This window comes from Oncorhynchus nerka, linkage group LG27 (assembly GCF_034236695.1).
Source record: "Oncorhynchus nerka isolate Pitt River linkage group LG27, Oner_Uvic_2.0, whole genome shotgun sequence".
NCBI lineage: Eukaryota > Metazoa > Chordata > Actinopteri > Salmoniformes > Salmonidae > Oncorhynchus > Oncorhynchus nerka.
In genome coordinates, this window is record NC_088422.1 from 65,490,366 (window position 1) to 65,506,233 (window position 15,868).

At 47.5% G+C, this 15,868-nt stretch overlaps 1 pseudogene; it reads left to right on the forward strand.

The window, feature by feature from the left end:
- The window catches only part of LOC115113596 (malonate--CoA ligase ACSF3, mitochondrial-like), a 38,664-nt pseudogene extending 23,002 nt beyond the window's left edge, over positions 1-15,662 (forward strand).
- The last annotated feature ends 206 nt before the right edge of the window (positions 15,663-15,868 follow it).

Here is a 15,868-nt window from a genome sequence, read left to right on the forward strand (position 1 = left end):
GCTACTCCAGTCAATGCTAAGGCCATTGAAAAGAGATGGCTTCATCAGAGCCTGGGCCTTTACTGTGTGTGACCCAGACTTCCCCCTCTAACCCCAGGCCGATGGTGTCTGGCTCGTCTGCCCTGCCCCAGCCCACCCTGCTACGCTGGGAGGAGATCACAGGACACACCCTGTTGGAGCGCTACGGCATGACAGAGATAGGCATGGCCCTGTCCAACCCCCTGGAGGGTCCTCGTATCCCAGGTACACACACCATTGACCACCACCATTTTCCTTTGTACAGTGATGTCATAACCTCACACACATCCAGAAACTGTATGACAGTGAGACTGTCTTTAATTAATATTACAACATGCAGACAGGCTCTGTTGGAGCGCTGTCTTTTTGCCCTGTCTGACAGTTGTCTCAGTTGTCTGAGGAACATGGTGTTGATCAGACTATTTCTGTCTGGTTTACCTATGTTCTTATTCCAGGTGGTTCAGTATCAAAGCTCTATGCTGCTGTTGTTGTTGTTTCTGGTTCGATCCTCCGGTGACTGGAGGGCTGTGTTCCTTTCTTTAGTCTTTCCGTTCCCCTTCTAGTCTTTTGAGTGGAGGATCTTCAAAGCAGCATTATGACAAGGCAGCCTAATTTGACTGTCAGTAGCCCAGCTAATGCGGTGTCTGTTGTTGTGAGCGCCTGTTTGAAATAAAGAGGCAGGTTCTATTTAATCCTGGGAGGTGGTTATTAAGACCAGCCCTGAGACGCTGCGGTCGCATCGACGTCTTTCCAGCAGCAGTCTATGAGACACTTGTGGAAGAGCGTGTGTGATGCCGTCTCCTTTTAAAGTAGGTGAAACAAATCAATAACAACCATAGAGCTCTCAGAAAAGAACACTCCAGTCCCCCCTTCCTCCACAGCACTCCACCCCTTCAAAACAACTGTCAACTGTTAACTAATCAACTTGTGTTTTATTATGAGTTTATTTATGACAGTCTATTAAAGACATGTATTGTTATTTTATGAGTGAGTATACACAGAGTTGTATTTGTGTCATGTTGGTGGTCGTAATTTGATTTATGTTTGGCTTCACACTGAGGAGTAGGCTATACCCTAAAGCTATCTCTCTCTTAATCTATTCATCTCCATCTCATTTGTATTTTTTTCTTTCATTCTGTTTTTGTTTCCTCTTTTGTTTCCCCCCTCTAACACCAGCCCTGGCAGGAGACACATGTCCCCTTTCAGCAGAATGACTTTGAGCATCTCAACCCCCACCCTTTCACTTCACACCCTTTCACCCTCCCCCTTCTCTCCTCTCCCCTTTCCCCCTCTCGCTCCCCTCTCCATCTCACTTTCTCCCTTCCCTGTGCTTTGTGTTTGGGGGAGGTTGTGGGGAGGTTGTTGGGGGGTTTGAGCAGCAGTGCTCCAGCAGGGCTCCAGGGGGCGCAGGGCTGTCAGTTCCCCAGGGCAGCCCAGAGAGAGCACAGCGTGAAGGAAGGCTGCTGAATTATGCATGGGGAAGGCAGGCTTGGAGCTGCACCGCACACAGCTCTCTGCTCCTCTCCCTCCCTCCATCCTCGCCTCTCCTTTTCCTCCTCCTCTCTGCCTGGCTGGTCTCATTTGAAAACTCTAGCTGGCTGGTTGAGTGTGTGGCTGGCTGGCATGGCTGATGCTGCAGTCGTAATTAGAGGTTCAGATGGGCCCACTGATGGAGCCTTGTTAATGGGCCTCTGTGCAGTCAGGGGAGCTATTGTGTTTCTGACAGGGCTGTCGCCACAGGGCCGGCTACATTCCATTACACACACACACACACACACACACACACACACACACACACACACACACACACACACACACACACACACACTATATCTATAAAGCTATATTAATTCAACTCTGCTTTAATAGGCATGAAGAAAAGGGCAGTAATGAGGACGTCAGCATAATAAGATGTTATCTTATTCCTAATACCACTGGAATGTTGTTGTTGTTATTGTTTCAATTGATTATTTATGCTATTTTCGGCAGAGGGCTGATGTTGGCCATATCAGTTCATTAGTCATTTCCAGCTGTCACTCAACGACCTCATGCCCCTCTCAATGCTGTCTTCATTCCCCTGCATGGTTAGTAATTGTTCCCTGTGTGGAATGTGGGTAGAACACGGCTCTGTAATATTTCTATCTTCTATTTTGAGTTTCTAGTCACTCGTTTAGCCCTCGTCCCCTTTTTGTAATTCCCATCCAGCCTTTCTGTTCTGCCTGTAGCCTTTGAAGTGGCAGTCAATCTCAATTATCAGTAAAGTAACGATGACTTGAATGCTACATGGCTCCAAAATATGTCTGGCCTCCTTCGTGAATGGAGAGAAAAAGCGAGGGAGACCAAGAGGGGAAGAGCGAGAGATTGCTCGGGCTCAAGTATAAATGGATTTTGTTTAGTTTTGTGATTGAGGGGAGAAAGCTCTTTTTATCACCCCGTCGTTGGCAGCTTTCTGCTGTGTTTGGAGAGTGAGGAGGAATGAAGACACGCTGACGATTACCCAGCTCACTGGGACACAACCCTGGGAGGAAAACAACAAGACAGGGACTGAGATGGACGTCATCCTCTCACACAAAAAAAACCTTGAATGAAGGGGACAGGAGGGATAGGACAGGAAGTGGCTTTAGAGAGAAGACTGACTTGACAGAGATAAACTAGGCTGGTCTGGTTTTGAAACGATGGGAAGAGAGTTTGTATCTCTGTGCTTCTTGCTCTGATGATGAAGTGGAAACGGAGTGTGTTTGATTGGCATTGCCAATCAGGGCTAAAGTTGATTAGATCAATATGAAGCAGGGAGTTATTTTGTAATCATGGCCTGTCTGCCCTGTTCTTTATTGGGAGAGCAGTGGCCTGTGAAATGACATGGCCCACAGTGTCACACAGAGAGCAGGCTGCACAAAGGTTTCCTTCTCTTTTGGCGGAGGCAGTCATTAGAGCTTATCTCTCTATAGGTCAGACAGAAGGAGAAAATGCCTCAGGAGAGGGGAATGTGTGTGCATTCATATGTGTAGGAGAAGGATTGTCATTAAATCACTATATTTTCATTTATTTTTGTTGATGCAAATATTTTGGACGTGAAAATGGTTTTACTTAAAACCATTCGCATTAATTGTGAGAGTGTAATTAGTTCCATTGTGTATGCATGATGTGAGTATTTAGCGTTGTTTGTGTGTGTGCAGGTGCAGTCGGTGTCCCTCTTCCAGGAGTGGAGGTTTGCATCGTCATGACGAAAGCAGCCAGCACCACCGTCGCCGAGGGCAACAGCAGAGAAACTCAGGTATTCAGCAGTCAGAAACACTCACATCCATAGATACACTAGAACTTCCAGATTCTGTAGAAAAAAAATATATGTCTAAGCAGAATGTTCATGTTGTTAAAAAACATATACGGTTAGCATGTCCAGGACCCTGTCTGTCTTAGCCACCCACTGTTGTGTGTGTGTGTGTGTGTGTGTGTGTGTGTGTGTGTGTGTGTGTGTGTGTGTGTGTGTGTGTGTGTGTGTGTGTGTGTGTGTGTGTGTGTGTGTGTGTGTGTGTGTGTGTGTGTGTCTCTAGGTGCGTTGGAGGGGAAGGAGGGGGAGCTGATGGTGCGGGGAGACCAGGTCTTCACAGAGTACTGGAACAAACCAGAGGCCACCAGGGTGTCTTTCACTGAGGATGGCTGGTTCAAAACAGGTACAGTACACTGTCTGTCAGGAACACACTGTCATCTCGTGATTTATTGACTGGTATGCAGCTACAGGACACAGGCCCATACCTTGAGGGACAGCCTGATGATACAATACTACGAGAGGGCTGCGAAAGACTAGTGAATATTTCACATGACCACTAGCTCATGTGAAATATTGGCTAGGGTTCACCATGTTCTCTCTACTTCACCAATCACACCCAGAACACTGGATGAGGCACATTGTCAGAACTACGCTTGTCATGACCTCTCTTTCTCCAGGAACTGTATTTAAACATTTAGGAAAAAGGCGTCTCCCCTTCAGTGACTGGCTTGTGATAAATGGAGGATGTGTGTTTTTGGTGCTGGGAGGCATTTCTCCTCTCTAAGTGGTTGTGACTCCTCTGTGGGTTGGGGAGAAGAAGAGCAGAGCTGTCAGTGGTGCAGAGGCCGACTAGGCCCCCTCTGGCCCAGTGCATTCCCCCAAGGAGCCCTGCTTTAGAACAGGGCTACAGGGAGAGAGGAGCTGCTCAGAGACAGAGAGATGGGCAGGGATAAAGGATGGAGAGAAGTGGGCAAGAAAGAGTGGAGGAGGTACAGATGGAGAAGGGGCTGCAGGGGGAGAGAGTTCGGGAGAGCTGGCAGGGAGGAAGGCGGGAGCTGGCAGGGTGGAGTGGGTTTAATTGGCTTTTAGGGCTGGAAGGACAGAGTTCCAGTGCGCCGCACGCTGCTGTCACACTCCATTAGGCCCACTGGCCGGATAATGAGAGCCAGCACAATCAGCTCCCAGCAGACAGAACAGCCAGCTAGTCAGTCCCCTAGCCAGCCGCTGCTACTGCCAAGCACCCTGCCTGCCTGCCCACCCGCCTGCCTGCCTGTTCCATCCTACATACACATGCACACACACACAAAGTCACACGCACCATCACCTCAGGCAGCCTGCTTGCCATGGCGACCCTGCATCCACCAGCTCCATAGGCAGCTATATCCTCACTACCAGCGGAGGTTGGTGGGAGGAGCTATAAGAGGACGGGCACATTGTAATGGCTGGACTGGAATGGAACGGAGTCAAACATTTGTTGGATTTGTTTGATACCGTTTAATTTATTCCATTCCAGCCATTACAATGAGCCTGTCCTTCTATAGCTTGTCGCAGCAGCCTCCTCTGCTCACCACAGCACTACTTTACATTTACTTTGATATACCCTATAAGCCCAGGTCTATTCACTCTATTCTGCTGCCCTTCTAGGTGTTAGAAGTGTCAGATCTGATGTCACCTCATCTGAAGGCTTCTGGCCAGTTCATGTATTTGAATAGGGAGGCTGGAGAAGGTACGCAGATAGTCTTATTTGTAATGATAAACTCATGACACAGTGTCAGTTTTCACAATGCTACTCCCTGTCCAGTGCCTGGTTCTTTGTTTGTCACTATGTGTGATCTTGGCTCTGTTGGTAGGCAGGGTGAAAAGGTGTGAGATTCAAGACGAGTACTACTTACACTCTCCCTCACTTCCACCGACTTCCTCTCACACTCATACCCTTTTCACCCTCACACCTACTCCCCCTCTTACACTCTCCCCCTCTCCGCCAGCTCACTTCTCCATCTAACACCCCCTCCCTCCCTCCCTCCCTCCCCCTCCCTCCCTCCCTCCCTCCCTCCCTCCCTCACCTGAACTAGCTGTCTGTCTCTCACCCTCTCTTAAACCTCTCATCCTCCTATTGGATTTGACCCTGTGTGCTCACCCTTTACCACACACACAGACTCCCTCAGGCAGAGGGGGGGGGGACGAGAGAGGAAGAAAGCAAAGGAGAGAGGGAGGAAGAGAAAAGAACAGGGAGAGCCAAGAGGTCAACATGGTTTCTGTTTGCCTGGCGGTCTCTTTAATTGGGTAAGTGTGGCCCTGCTGCAGCCTGACTGGCACCTCTATGGATAAGCTGTCACCCTGTTGAGCGCTCACTTTGCGCCCATCTCCACACCACGTTTGTTCCCATTGATTTTCCTCACTTCTCTTTGTGTCAGCTCACTCACTCGGCCTCTCTCCTCTCCTCCAATCTGCCCTGCTTTCAAATGTACTCCTCAGTAGCTCCCTTTCAGCTGTCTGTGTCTGCTAGATTACCTACCAAGGAGAGGGACAGTGTGTGTCAGTCTCGTTAACTGGCCAGGGACTCCAGGCCACCTTTTGAGCAGATCATTCACACTGGTTTAGAGTTACTGACTGTTTGACTGGGGTCTACCATTCCAATGGCCTCCCAAGTATACAGCACTAATGATGAGCCAGTCTCTGGACGTGGTAACTGAAACCTTGCCTCCGCTAGTCTCATCCCTCTATCAGGATCTTAACATCTTTTCAACCTGGTGACACACAAGCACGCAGACGGTGTGAGGAACCCTGTCAAGGCCTAACGCCATCATGAATTCATAACCAATGTTGTAGATGGATCGTTATCTTCGACTCTCCATGAGATATTGACTGTTGTGGTCAGATTTCGTCTGCCTCTGGTGTTTGTGTGCAGGCTGCCTGCCTGTGTGGTTAGGCTCTTACTAATAAGGTTTTTCCATTGTGCCAGTGGAGTCCTTAAGACTGTCCCTCGTAAACAAGACCATTAATTTTATTAGCGGTAGGGCTACAGAGATAGAAATGGAGAGAGGGAGAGGGAGAGACTGGGAGAAGTGGGGTTCAGCTGGTCTCCAGCGCTCTAGCAGGACAGCTCACTCTTTTTCCCCGGGAATGGATTATGCGCTGAAAAACAATAAATAAATAAATATATCAATAAATAAAGATGGCTGGGAGGGAAAGCATTAGCAATTTTCCAAATGCTGCGTGCACATACTTATGAATAATGGATGCGTCCTAAAAGTTGCCAGTGCTCGGGTAAGCACTGTTTGGGGACTGCACATTAGCCTTGCTGTGCTCGTAAATAACAGGCAGGCTTGGATGTGGGTGTGCAGGCCACTGGAGGGAGAGGGGAGAATGTTAACTAGGAGGAGAGGAGTGGAGCTCATCCTCCCTCAGCTCATCTCAGGGCAGAGAGGAGAGCAGAACCTCTCACAGAGCCAGGCTCATTACCATTACTTTACCACACACACATGCACACACGCACACACAAACACACACACACACACACACACAAACACACACACACACACACCACAAGTGCACACACACAAACACACACACACACAAACACACACACACACACAAACACACACACACACACCACAAGTGCAAACACACATATACTACAGTGCATTTGGAAAGTTTTCAGACCCCTTCCCTTTTCCCACATTTTGTGGGAAAAGGTTACAGCCTTATTCTAAAATCAATTTTATTCCTCATCAATCTACAAACAATACCCCATAATGACAAAGGGAAAACAGGTTTTTAGAAATGTTTGCAAATTTACTAAGAATAAAAAACATACCTTATTTACATAAGTATTCAGACCCTTTGCTATGAGACTTGATATTGATCTCAGGTGCATCCTGTTTCCATTGATCATCCTTGAGATGTTTCTACAACAGCATGATGGCAGCATCATGCTGTGGGGATGTTTTTCAGCGGCAGGGACTGGGAGACTAGTCAGGATCGAGGGAAAGATGAACAGATCAAAATACAGAGAGGTCCTTGATGAAAATCTGCTCCAGAGCCCTCAGGACCTCAGACTGGGGCGAAGGTTCACCTTCCAACAGGACAACGACCCTAAGCACACAGCCAATACAACGCAGGAATGGCTTCGGGACAAGTATCTGAATGTCTTTGAGTGGCCCAGCCAGAACCCGGACATGAACCCGATCAAACATCTCTGGAGAGACCTGAAAATAGCTGTGCAGCAACACTCCCCATCAAACCTGACAGAGCTTGAGAGGATCTGCAGAAAAGAATGGGAGAAAGAATGGGTTTGCGAAGCTTGTAGCGTCATACCCAAGAAGTCTCGAGGTTGTAATCGCTGCCAAAGGTGCTTCAACAAAGTACTGATTAAAGGGTCTGAATACTTATGTAGATGTGATATTTCAGTTTTTTTTCACACATTTCCAAACATGTCTAAAAACCTGTTTTTGCTTTGTCATTATGGGGTATTATGTGTAGATTGATGAGGGGGAAAACAATTGAATCCATTTTATAATAAAGCTGTAAGGTAATAAAATGTGGAAAAGGTCAATGGGTCTGAATACTTTCCTCATATACTGTATATTAGATTTTTTGTTTATACTTGAAGTTATAGAATAAATAATATTGCGATACTCTCATTTATAGATTTTTTTCCACAATCATTAATCTGTGGTCCGTTGATTTTGTGTGTAGTTTGTTCTATGGCCGTATTTGTCATTCAATCAGCAAATATTTTTTACATTTGTGTGTGCGTGCTCAGTGCGTGTTAGGTTTGAAAGTTTTGTCAGTCTTAACCTCTCAGCTGAGGTGAAACTAGAGTCTGCAGGACAGTCAGCCAGCAGTGTGCCTTATTTTCCAGGCAGGCAGCCATCACTAGTGATTTAAGCATTCCTTCCCTCTCACCCTCCCCAATGTCACATTTCACCTCCGGTCACAACACAATGCCCCTCCCATGTCATGTTCCCCTCACGACTCTACCATTCACCCTCCCCCTGTTCCATTTCCCCTATGGTAAGGCGACACGTCCATTCTAATATGTTCCAATCAAGGTTTTCACATGTGGGACTCTGTGTATCCAAATACTCTGGTACAGGTATTGCAATTCAACACATTAAGCACTTGTGTCTGCAGGATATGTGGTAAACCACTAGTTCTACATTGAAATGCGATAAACATTCTGTGTGCCCAAAGAAGAAACAAAGACTCCGGGAGGACAGCCCACATTAGATTTATTGACCTACTCTACTTTTGTCTTGGCATTGATTTTCTCTTTTTACTGGAAAGACTGATAGATGAATAGTGAATCTTTTCTGAGCTGGCTGTCAACTGTGGGCATGCTGTGGCTGATGGCAGATGGAAAGGGATGGAGGGAGCGCTTTGTGTTGTTCTGATAGAGTTGGCTATGAGAGGAGAGGATGGAGGTATCGGTAGGATGGAAGGAACAGGCTGTAAGTATACCGCTACAGTGTAGTCAGTGTGCTGCCATGTTGATCTCGGCTATGTCTTGGCATACATGGTTTCGGTTTAGATTCTAGGGAGCTTGCTACTGCACCGGCTCGGTGTGTCAAACATGGTGAACAGTTGCATGCAAACTGTAGTCAAGTAGTTAGCTTAAGTACACGCCAGATCTCCCGGGAGAGGTTATCAATCGTAAAAGTTTGTTCGCTATCTCACCAAGACGATAATCAACCGCGAGCAACATAGTCAGTAACATTAACATAAAGCAATTCTCTCCCTTTAATTGCATTGTATTAAACAAATGAGATCACTCATCCGAGTGCGAAGCCGCTTTCTTGTTCGATATTAATTACGCAAAAAGGAGCTGTGACAAAAGTTAAGGATGATAAATAACATCAGAGCTGGTGATTTTTGTCGGCGGTTGTCTGTTATTCATCCTCATTAGCTGTTCCATTTAGCCGCCTGGGTTTTAATGTTGGCATTAATATTAATGTCTCCCTGCTTTGTGTTGACTGTTGTTCTTAAAGAGAGATGGCTGTGAACAGAGTAGCAGACCCCCCCCCATTCATCCAGCTCCGATAAGGCCTTCTCCTCTTGCTGTGATGCTGGATGTTCTCACTGAGAACATGGCTACTGGCTTATCTTCATCAATACGCTACTTAGTTGGTTGATGGCGTCTTGTGTCAGGTGAAAATGCTGACTGACTGATACAGGACTGACTTGATGTCTTTCAACTGGCACAGACGTTGTTCCATGTGTCCCTCTCTAACACCTAGAGCAGCGGCGCCTGGAGTTGACAGAAGTGTGTGTGTGCCGTTGAGCGTGGCCTTTGTCATTTGTCTCACTCTGCCCTTTCTAGAGCCCCCTCACACACCAAAAACCTCCTACGGTGTAACCTTACCACTGAGTGTACCCAGAGCACCCAGAGACAAGTGTGGGTGTATGTTTGTGCCTCTGTGTTTTCTCTGGCTTTGGGCAGTGCTGACTGTCACTTCCCTGCCCTTTTCCCTGTCTCAGACTTGGCCAGGCTTGAGATCATGGTGGCAGGCAGGGGGGAGGCAGACACTGGGAAGGTGCTGAGAGGTGGGAGGAGTGGAGACATGCCAGTGCAGACCAGGAACTTTCTCTGCACTCCATCTTCTGTTCCGTTCTTTCCTCACACCACTGTTTTTCATTTCTTCCGTTCCATCCATGGCTTTTTTCCCCCCCGTGCCTACGAAGGAGATGAAAGCCCAGCGCAATTAGGCTTCTTATCGTTTTAATTAAGAAAGCCACTCGTCCATATCTCCCTCCTCCTCCGCTTGTCCTCCACAACAGTACTGAGACTGGGATGCCAAATCACAAGTATTCTTCAGTGTGTCCTGGTAACACACTTCCAAAAGCCCCCCTCTCCATTTTTATCGGTTTCTTCTCCAATCACTATTCCCAGTGGTCCCTCATTCCAAACAGGCACTGTTTCTCTCTCCTTATTTTCCCCTTCCTCGAAGACAGAAGGTCACAACAGCCATTGTCAAGTGAGCACCAAGTGTCTCAAAGTCAGCTGAAGTGTGTTTGACTGTACTGTATGGTAGTAATACAGTGGGGCAAAAAAGTATTTAGTCAGCCACCAATTGTGCAAGTTCTCCCACTTAAAAAGATGAGAGAGGCCTGTAATTTTCATCATAGGTACACTTCAACTATGACAGACAAAATGAGAAAAAAAATCCAGAAAATCACATTGTAGGATTTTTAATGAATTTATTTGCAAATTATGGCGGAAAATAAGTATTTGGTCATTAACAAAAGTTTATCTCAATACTTTGTTATATACCCTTTGTTGGCAATGACAGAGGTCAAACGTTTTCTGTAAGTCTTCACAAGGTTTTCACACACTGTTGCTGGTATTTTGGCCTATTCCTCCATGCAGATCTCCTCTAGAGCAGTGATGTTTTGGGGCTGTTGCTGGGCAACACAGACTTTCAACTCCCTCCAAAGATTTTCTATGGGGTTGAGATCTGGAGACTGGCTAGGCCACTCCAGGACCTTGAAATGCTGATGGTAGGCTTTGTTACTTTGGTCCCATCTCTCTGCAGGTCATTCACTAGGTCCCCCCCGTGTGGTTGTGGGATTTTTGCTCACCTTTCTTGTGATCATTTTGACTCCACGGGGTGAGATCTTGCGTGGAGCCCCAGATCGAGGGAGATTATCAGTGGTCTTGTATGTCTTCCATTTCCTAATAATTGCTCCCACAGTTGATTTCTTCAAACCAAGCTGCTTACCTATTGCAGATTCAGTCTTACCAGCCTGGTGCAGGTCTACAATTTTGTTTCTGGTGTCCTTTGACAGCTCTTTGGTCTTGGCCATAGTGGAGTTTGGAGTGTGACTATTTGAGGTTGTGGACAGGTGTCTTGTATACTGATAACAAGTTCAAACAGGTGCCATTAATACAGGTAACGAGTGGAGGACAGAGGAGCCTCTTGAAGAAGAAGTTACAGGTCTGTGAGAGCCAGAAATCTTGCTTGTTTGTCGGTGACCAAATACTTATTTTCCACCATAATTTGCAAATAAATTCATAAAAAATCCTACAATGTGATTTTTTTCTCATTTTGTCTGTCATAGTTGAAGTGTACCTATGATGAAAATTACAGGCCTCTCTCATCATTTTAAGTTGGAGAACTTGCACAATTGGTGGCTGACTAAATACTTTTTTGCCCCACTGTATGTCTGTCTGCTGTGAGTGTAGACCCCTTTCCCCTCAGACATCATTGAGCAGTAAAGAGGGGTGAAGTGAAAAGCTATGCATATATTCCCCTCCAACCCCATGGCATTCCAGGCATCTGTAGTCATGTAAAACATGTTCTCATTCTACTTTCTATTTACATGAGAACGGGGCTACACGCCTGTGACTAAATTATTCCTGGCTTTTGGGGTTTTCTTCCTTAAAACCGAAGGGAAGGAAGGGTAAACTGTAAATACACTATTACTGATGTTAACACCCATCCAGTTCCTCTCCTCCCCTCATCCTCCCCTCCTCCCCCGTTGCCCCGGCCTATCAGTGCAGAGCAGTGGTCTGTGAAGAAATTCCCAATATCTAAATTTACACACTGTATCAATCTTGTTTAATAGACTGGAAAGCTTATTGCTCCGGCGCGGAGCCGGGAGAGAGGGCAGCGGTGATAAATTGCGGCGTCCCTGCGACAGCCGCCCGTGATGTATAATGAAATATTTATGATTTATCCCGGCTAATAAACTGAAATGAAGTGCGTGATGTATGGGAACAGATGGGCCCTCTATTGATGCTGTGCTCGGTGGAGGCAGGGAGGAGAGAGAGAGAGGAGGGGAGAGAGAGAGAGAGAGGGAGGGAGGGAGGCAGGCAATGGGAGAGGAAGAGACACTGTAGAAAGGAGGGGGAGGGGAGAGAGAGTGAGAAAGGGGAGATGGAGGGGATGGAGGAGTCGCAGTACTGAAAGAGGAGCGTGCTGAAAGAGGCAGGATGGATAGAGAGATGAAGAGTTGAGAGGAAAGATAAATGCATTTTGGGAGGTTGAGATGATTAAGTGCGCGAGTGATAGAGAGGAGATGAGAGACTGTAACTAAACTGGTTTTAATTTATGCTCAAGTCTTTATCTAGTATTTCCTTACCTTGATACCATATACGATGGCAAGTGTGTACTATGCATATGATAATGTACACTGATATGATCTGAGTCATAGAAGGTAGAGGTGACTATATCGTCTGGTAAAAGTGAGACTGAATAGAAGGTCATGTCGTAGTTCTCTTCTCCTGATGCTGTATCTCTAATGAAGGCAGTCAGAGAGAGAGACAGAGAGAGAGAGAGGCTGAGTGACCTTGTGGCTGTGTCACCTGCTGCACCTTCCACTTGTCCTCCACCAGTCACCACCCACCAGCCTTGGGCCAGGCCCCGTTCTCCAGCACCTGCTTAACCCCCTCACCCAATACATCCCCACACCTCTCACGCTGCCCAATACATCCCCACACCTCTCACACTGCTCAATACATCCCCACACCTCTCACGCTGCCCAATACATCCCCACACCTCTCACGCTGCTCAATACATCCCCACACCTCTCACGCTGCCCAATACATCCCCACATGTCTCACACTGCCCAATACATCCCCACACCTCTCACGCTGCCCAATACATCCCCACATCTCTCACACTGCTCAATACATCCCCACACCTCTCACGCTGCCCAATACATCCCCACACCTCTCACGCTGCTCAATACATCCCCCACCCTCTCACGCTGCCCACGCTGCCCAATACATCCCCCACCTCTCACGCTGCCCAATCATCACACTGCCCAATACATCCCCCCCTCTCACATCTACATCCCCACACTGCTCAATACATCCCCACACCTCTCACACTGCTCAATACATCCCCACACCTCTCACGCTGCTCAATACATCCCCACACCTCTCACGCTGCTCAATACATCCCCACATGTCTCACGCTGCCCAATACATCCCCCCCACACCTCATCACCTCTCACGCTGCCCAATACATCCCCACATCTCTCACACTGCCCAATACATCCCCACACCTCTCACGCTGCCCAATACATCCCCCAATACATGCCCCACATCTCTCACACTGCCCAATACATCCCCACATCTCTCACGCTGCTCAATACATCCCCCACATCTACATCCCCACACTGCCCTGCCCAATACATACATCACCCCAATACACCTCTCACACTGCTCAATACATCCCCACACCTCTCACGCTGCCCAATACATCCCTGCCCAATACATCCCCACACCTCTCACACTGCCCAATACATCCCCACACCTCTCACACTGCTCAATACATCCCCACACCTGCTCAATACATCCCCACTCACACTGCCCAATACATCCCCACACCTCTCACGCTGCCCAATACATGCCCACACCTCTCACGCAGCCTTCATTTCCCTCTCCCTGCCTCAGCTGGGGACTCTGTAATGATCCACCAGGACTCTCGCCTTCTCTCCACACCTCCCCCTCACCCTCTCTACCTCTCTCAGTCCCACACTCATCCACCACAATGACCCACTTCCCCTCCTCATCATCCCCCAGCCCCAGCTGAGCCCTCACACTCAATAACCAGCCCCCACCCACCCAACACACACACATAAACTCTCCCTTCCACACACACCCATCCAATACTCCCCCGGGGTAACACCAGTAGGTGTCTAGCATGGCTCTTCTGTCTGAGGTCACAGTATGACAGACAGTCAGTGTTCCTCTCCTCAGCCTCTCTCTGAGCCCTGGCTGGTAGGTGTGGCGTTTCCACTAAGAGAAAGTGTTACCTAGTGATGAGGTGTCAGGTGGCCTGGATGTCAGCCAGCTCCCAGATATAGTCCACGGTTGTTTGTGTTTTTATATATTATATAGGCTGTTGTTCTTACAGTGCCACTGAGACAGCCCAGCACACCTGAGTCTTGGCGTTGTGCTGCTAATCAGTGGTGGGCATGGGGGAGGTAATTAAGGGGAACTCCAGCTGAGCTGCTCTCTCCCTCTCTCTCTCTCCCTCTCTCTTCCCTCTCAGCTATTTGCCCAAGAGATAGAGGCAAAGCAGGTTGAATGCATCAGCAGCCTGGGTGTGTGTGTGTTTTCATGCCTGTGTGTAGCGTCCAGGATATTGCCATTCACCTGCTGATTGATGGAGCTCTCAGTCTCAGCTGTTCTGCTGTGGTCTGTGGACTGTGCTGGCCATGTTTACTGGGGTTCTTCTGAGTTTCTGACGCACCAATCAAGCAGGCCTGCGTTGTGGTACTGTGAGTCTCAGACACACTGAGCAGGCCTGCGTTGTGGTACTGTGAGTCTCAGACACACTGAGCAGGCCTGCGTTGTTATGCCACCCACCCTCTCTCCCTCCTCCACACACAAGCCTATATTACACCCAATATGCCAAGTCATATGACAACCCGGTGGGAGTAGGGGTTGAATGATGGAGTGTGTGTGTTTTTTCAGTACATGGTAGATGTGCATGCCTTTGATAAATGAGGTCTGTTAAGCAGTTTTTGTTTAGCGTGGGCTTGTTTTTCTGTGTTTCTCCTATCTAAGCCCGGTATCCCTTGTTTGTATGGTGTCCTGCAGGGGACACAGTGGTCTATACGGATGGAGTGTACTGGATCATGGGCCGCACCTCTGTGGACATCATAAAGAGTGGAGGCTATAGGATCAGTGCTCTGGAGGTGCAGCGACCCCTGCTAGCCCACCCTGATACCACAGGTAAACACCCCCTCCATTGGCTCCTTCATGGTGCTTTTCCACTGCAGGGACTTACACCGGCGCTTGGCCTAAAGACACAGACATTTGTGTTTCCATGGCTGGCACCATTAAGATTAGCACCATTTTTTTTAGATTGGTTGGATTTAAACAACATTAATCATTTGACTCGTTGACATATTACAGTAGCTTTCAGGGTGTTGTCCATGTGTGGTGACCCCTGACCTCTCAGATGTGGCTGTGATTGGTGCTCAGGACGCCACCTGGTGACAGCGGTGGTGCAGCTGAAGAGGGGGTGGAGCATGACCCTGTCAGAGCTGAAGACCTGGGGCAGGTTACAGGCAAAACAAAGGACATTATTGTCACACTAGTTTTATAGCGCCATGAAGCAGCATTAGTAAAATATATATATATATATATAAAAACATTAAAACTCCCAATAAATGTAGAGGTATTTATTTCAAAACCACTCCATACAGGTGCTTATAAATCATAGATCTACTGTATATTAGATTTGTTGGTATGTCTGCTAGCTAGCTGGGGCGGCAGGGTAGCCTAGTGGTTAGAGCGTTGGACTAGTAACCGAAAGGTTGCAAGTTCAAATCCCTGAGCTGATAAGGTACAAATCTGTCGTTCTGCCCCTGAACAAGCAGTTCAATAAATGCCGTGGACAAAATTATATTTTCAAAAACACACAATTTAAGGTTTTCGCATGTTCCTAAATAGTAAAGCCACAGAACCATGAACACCAAATGGTTGATGGAATGGAGCAGCATTTTTATTTATTTTTTATTTTACCTTTATTTTACTAGGCAAGTCAGTTAAGAACAAATTCTTATTTTCAATGACGGCCTAGGAACAGTGGGTTACTGTTCCTAGGCCGTCATTGAAAATAA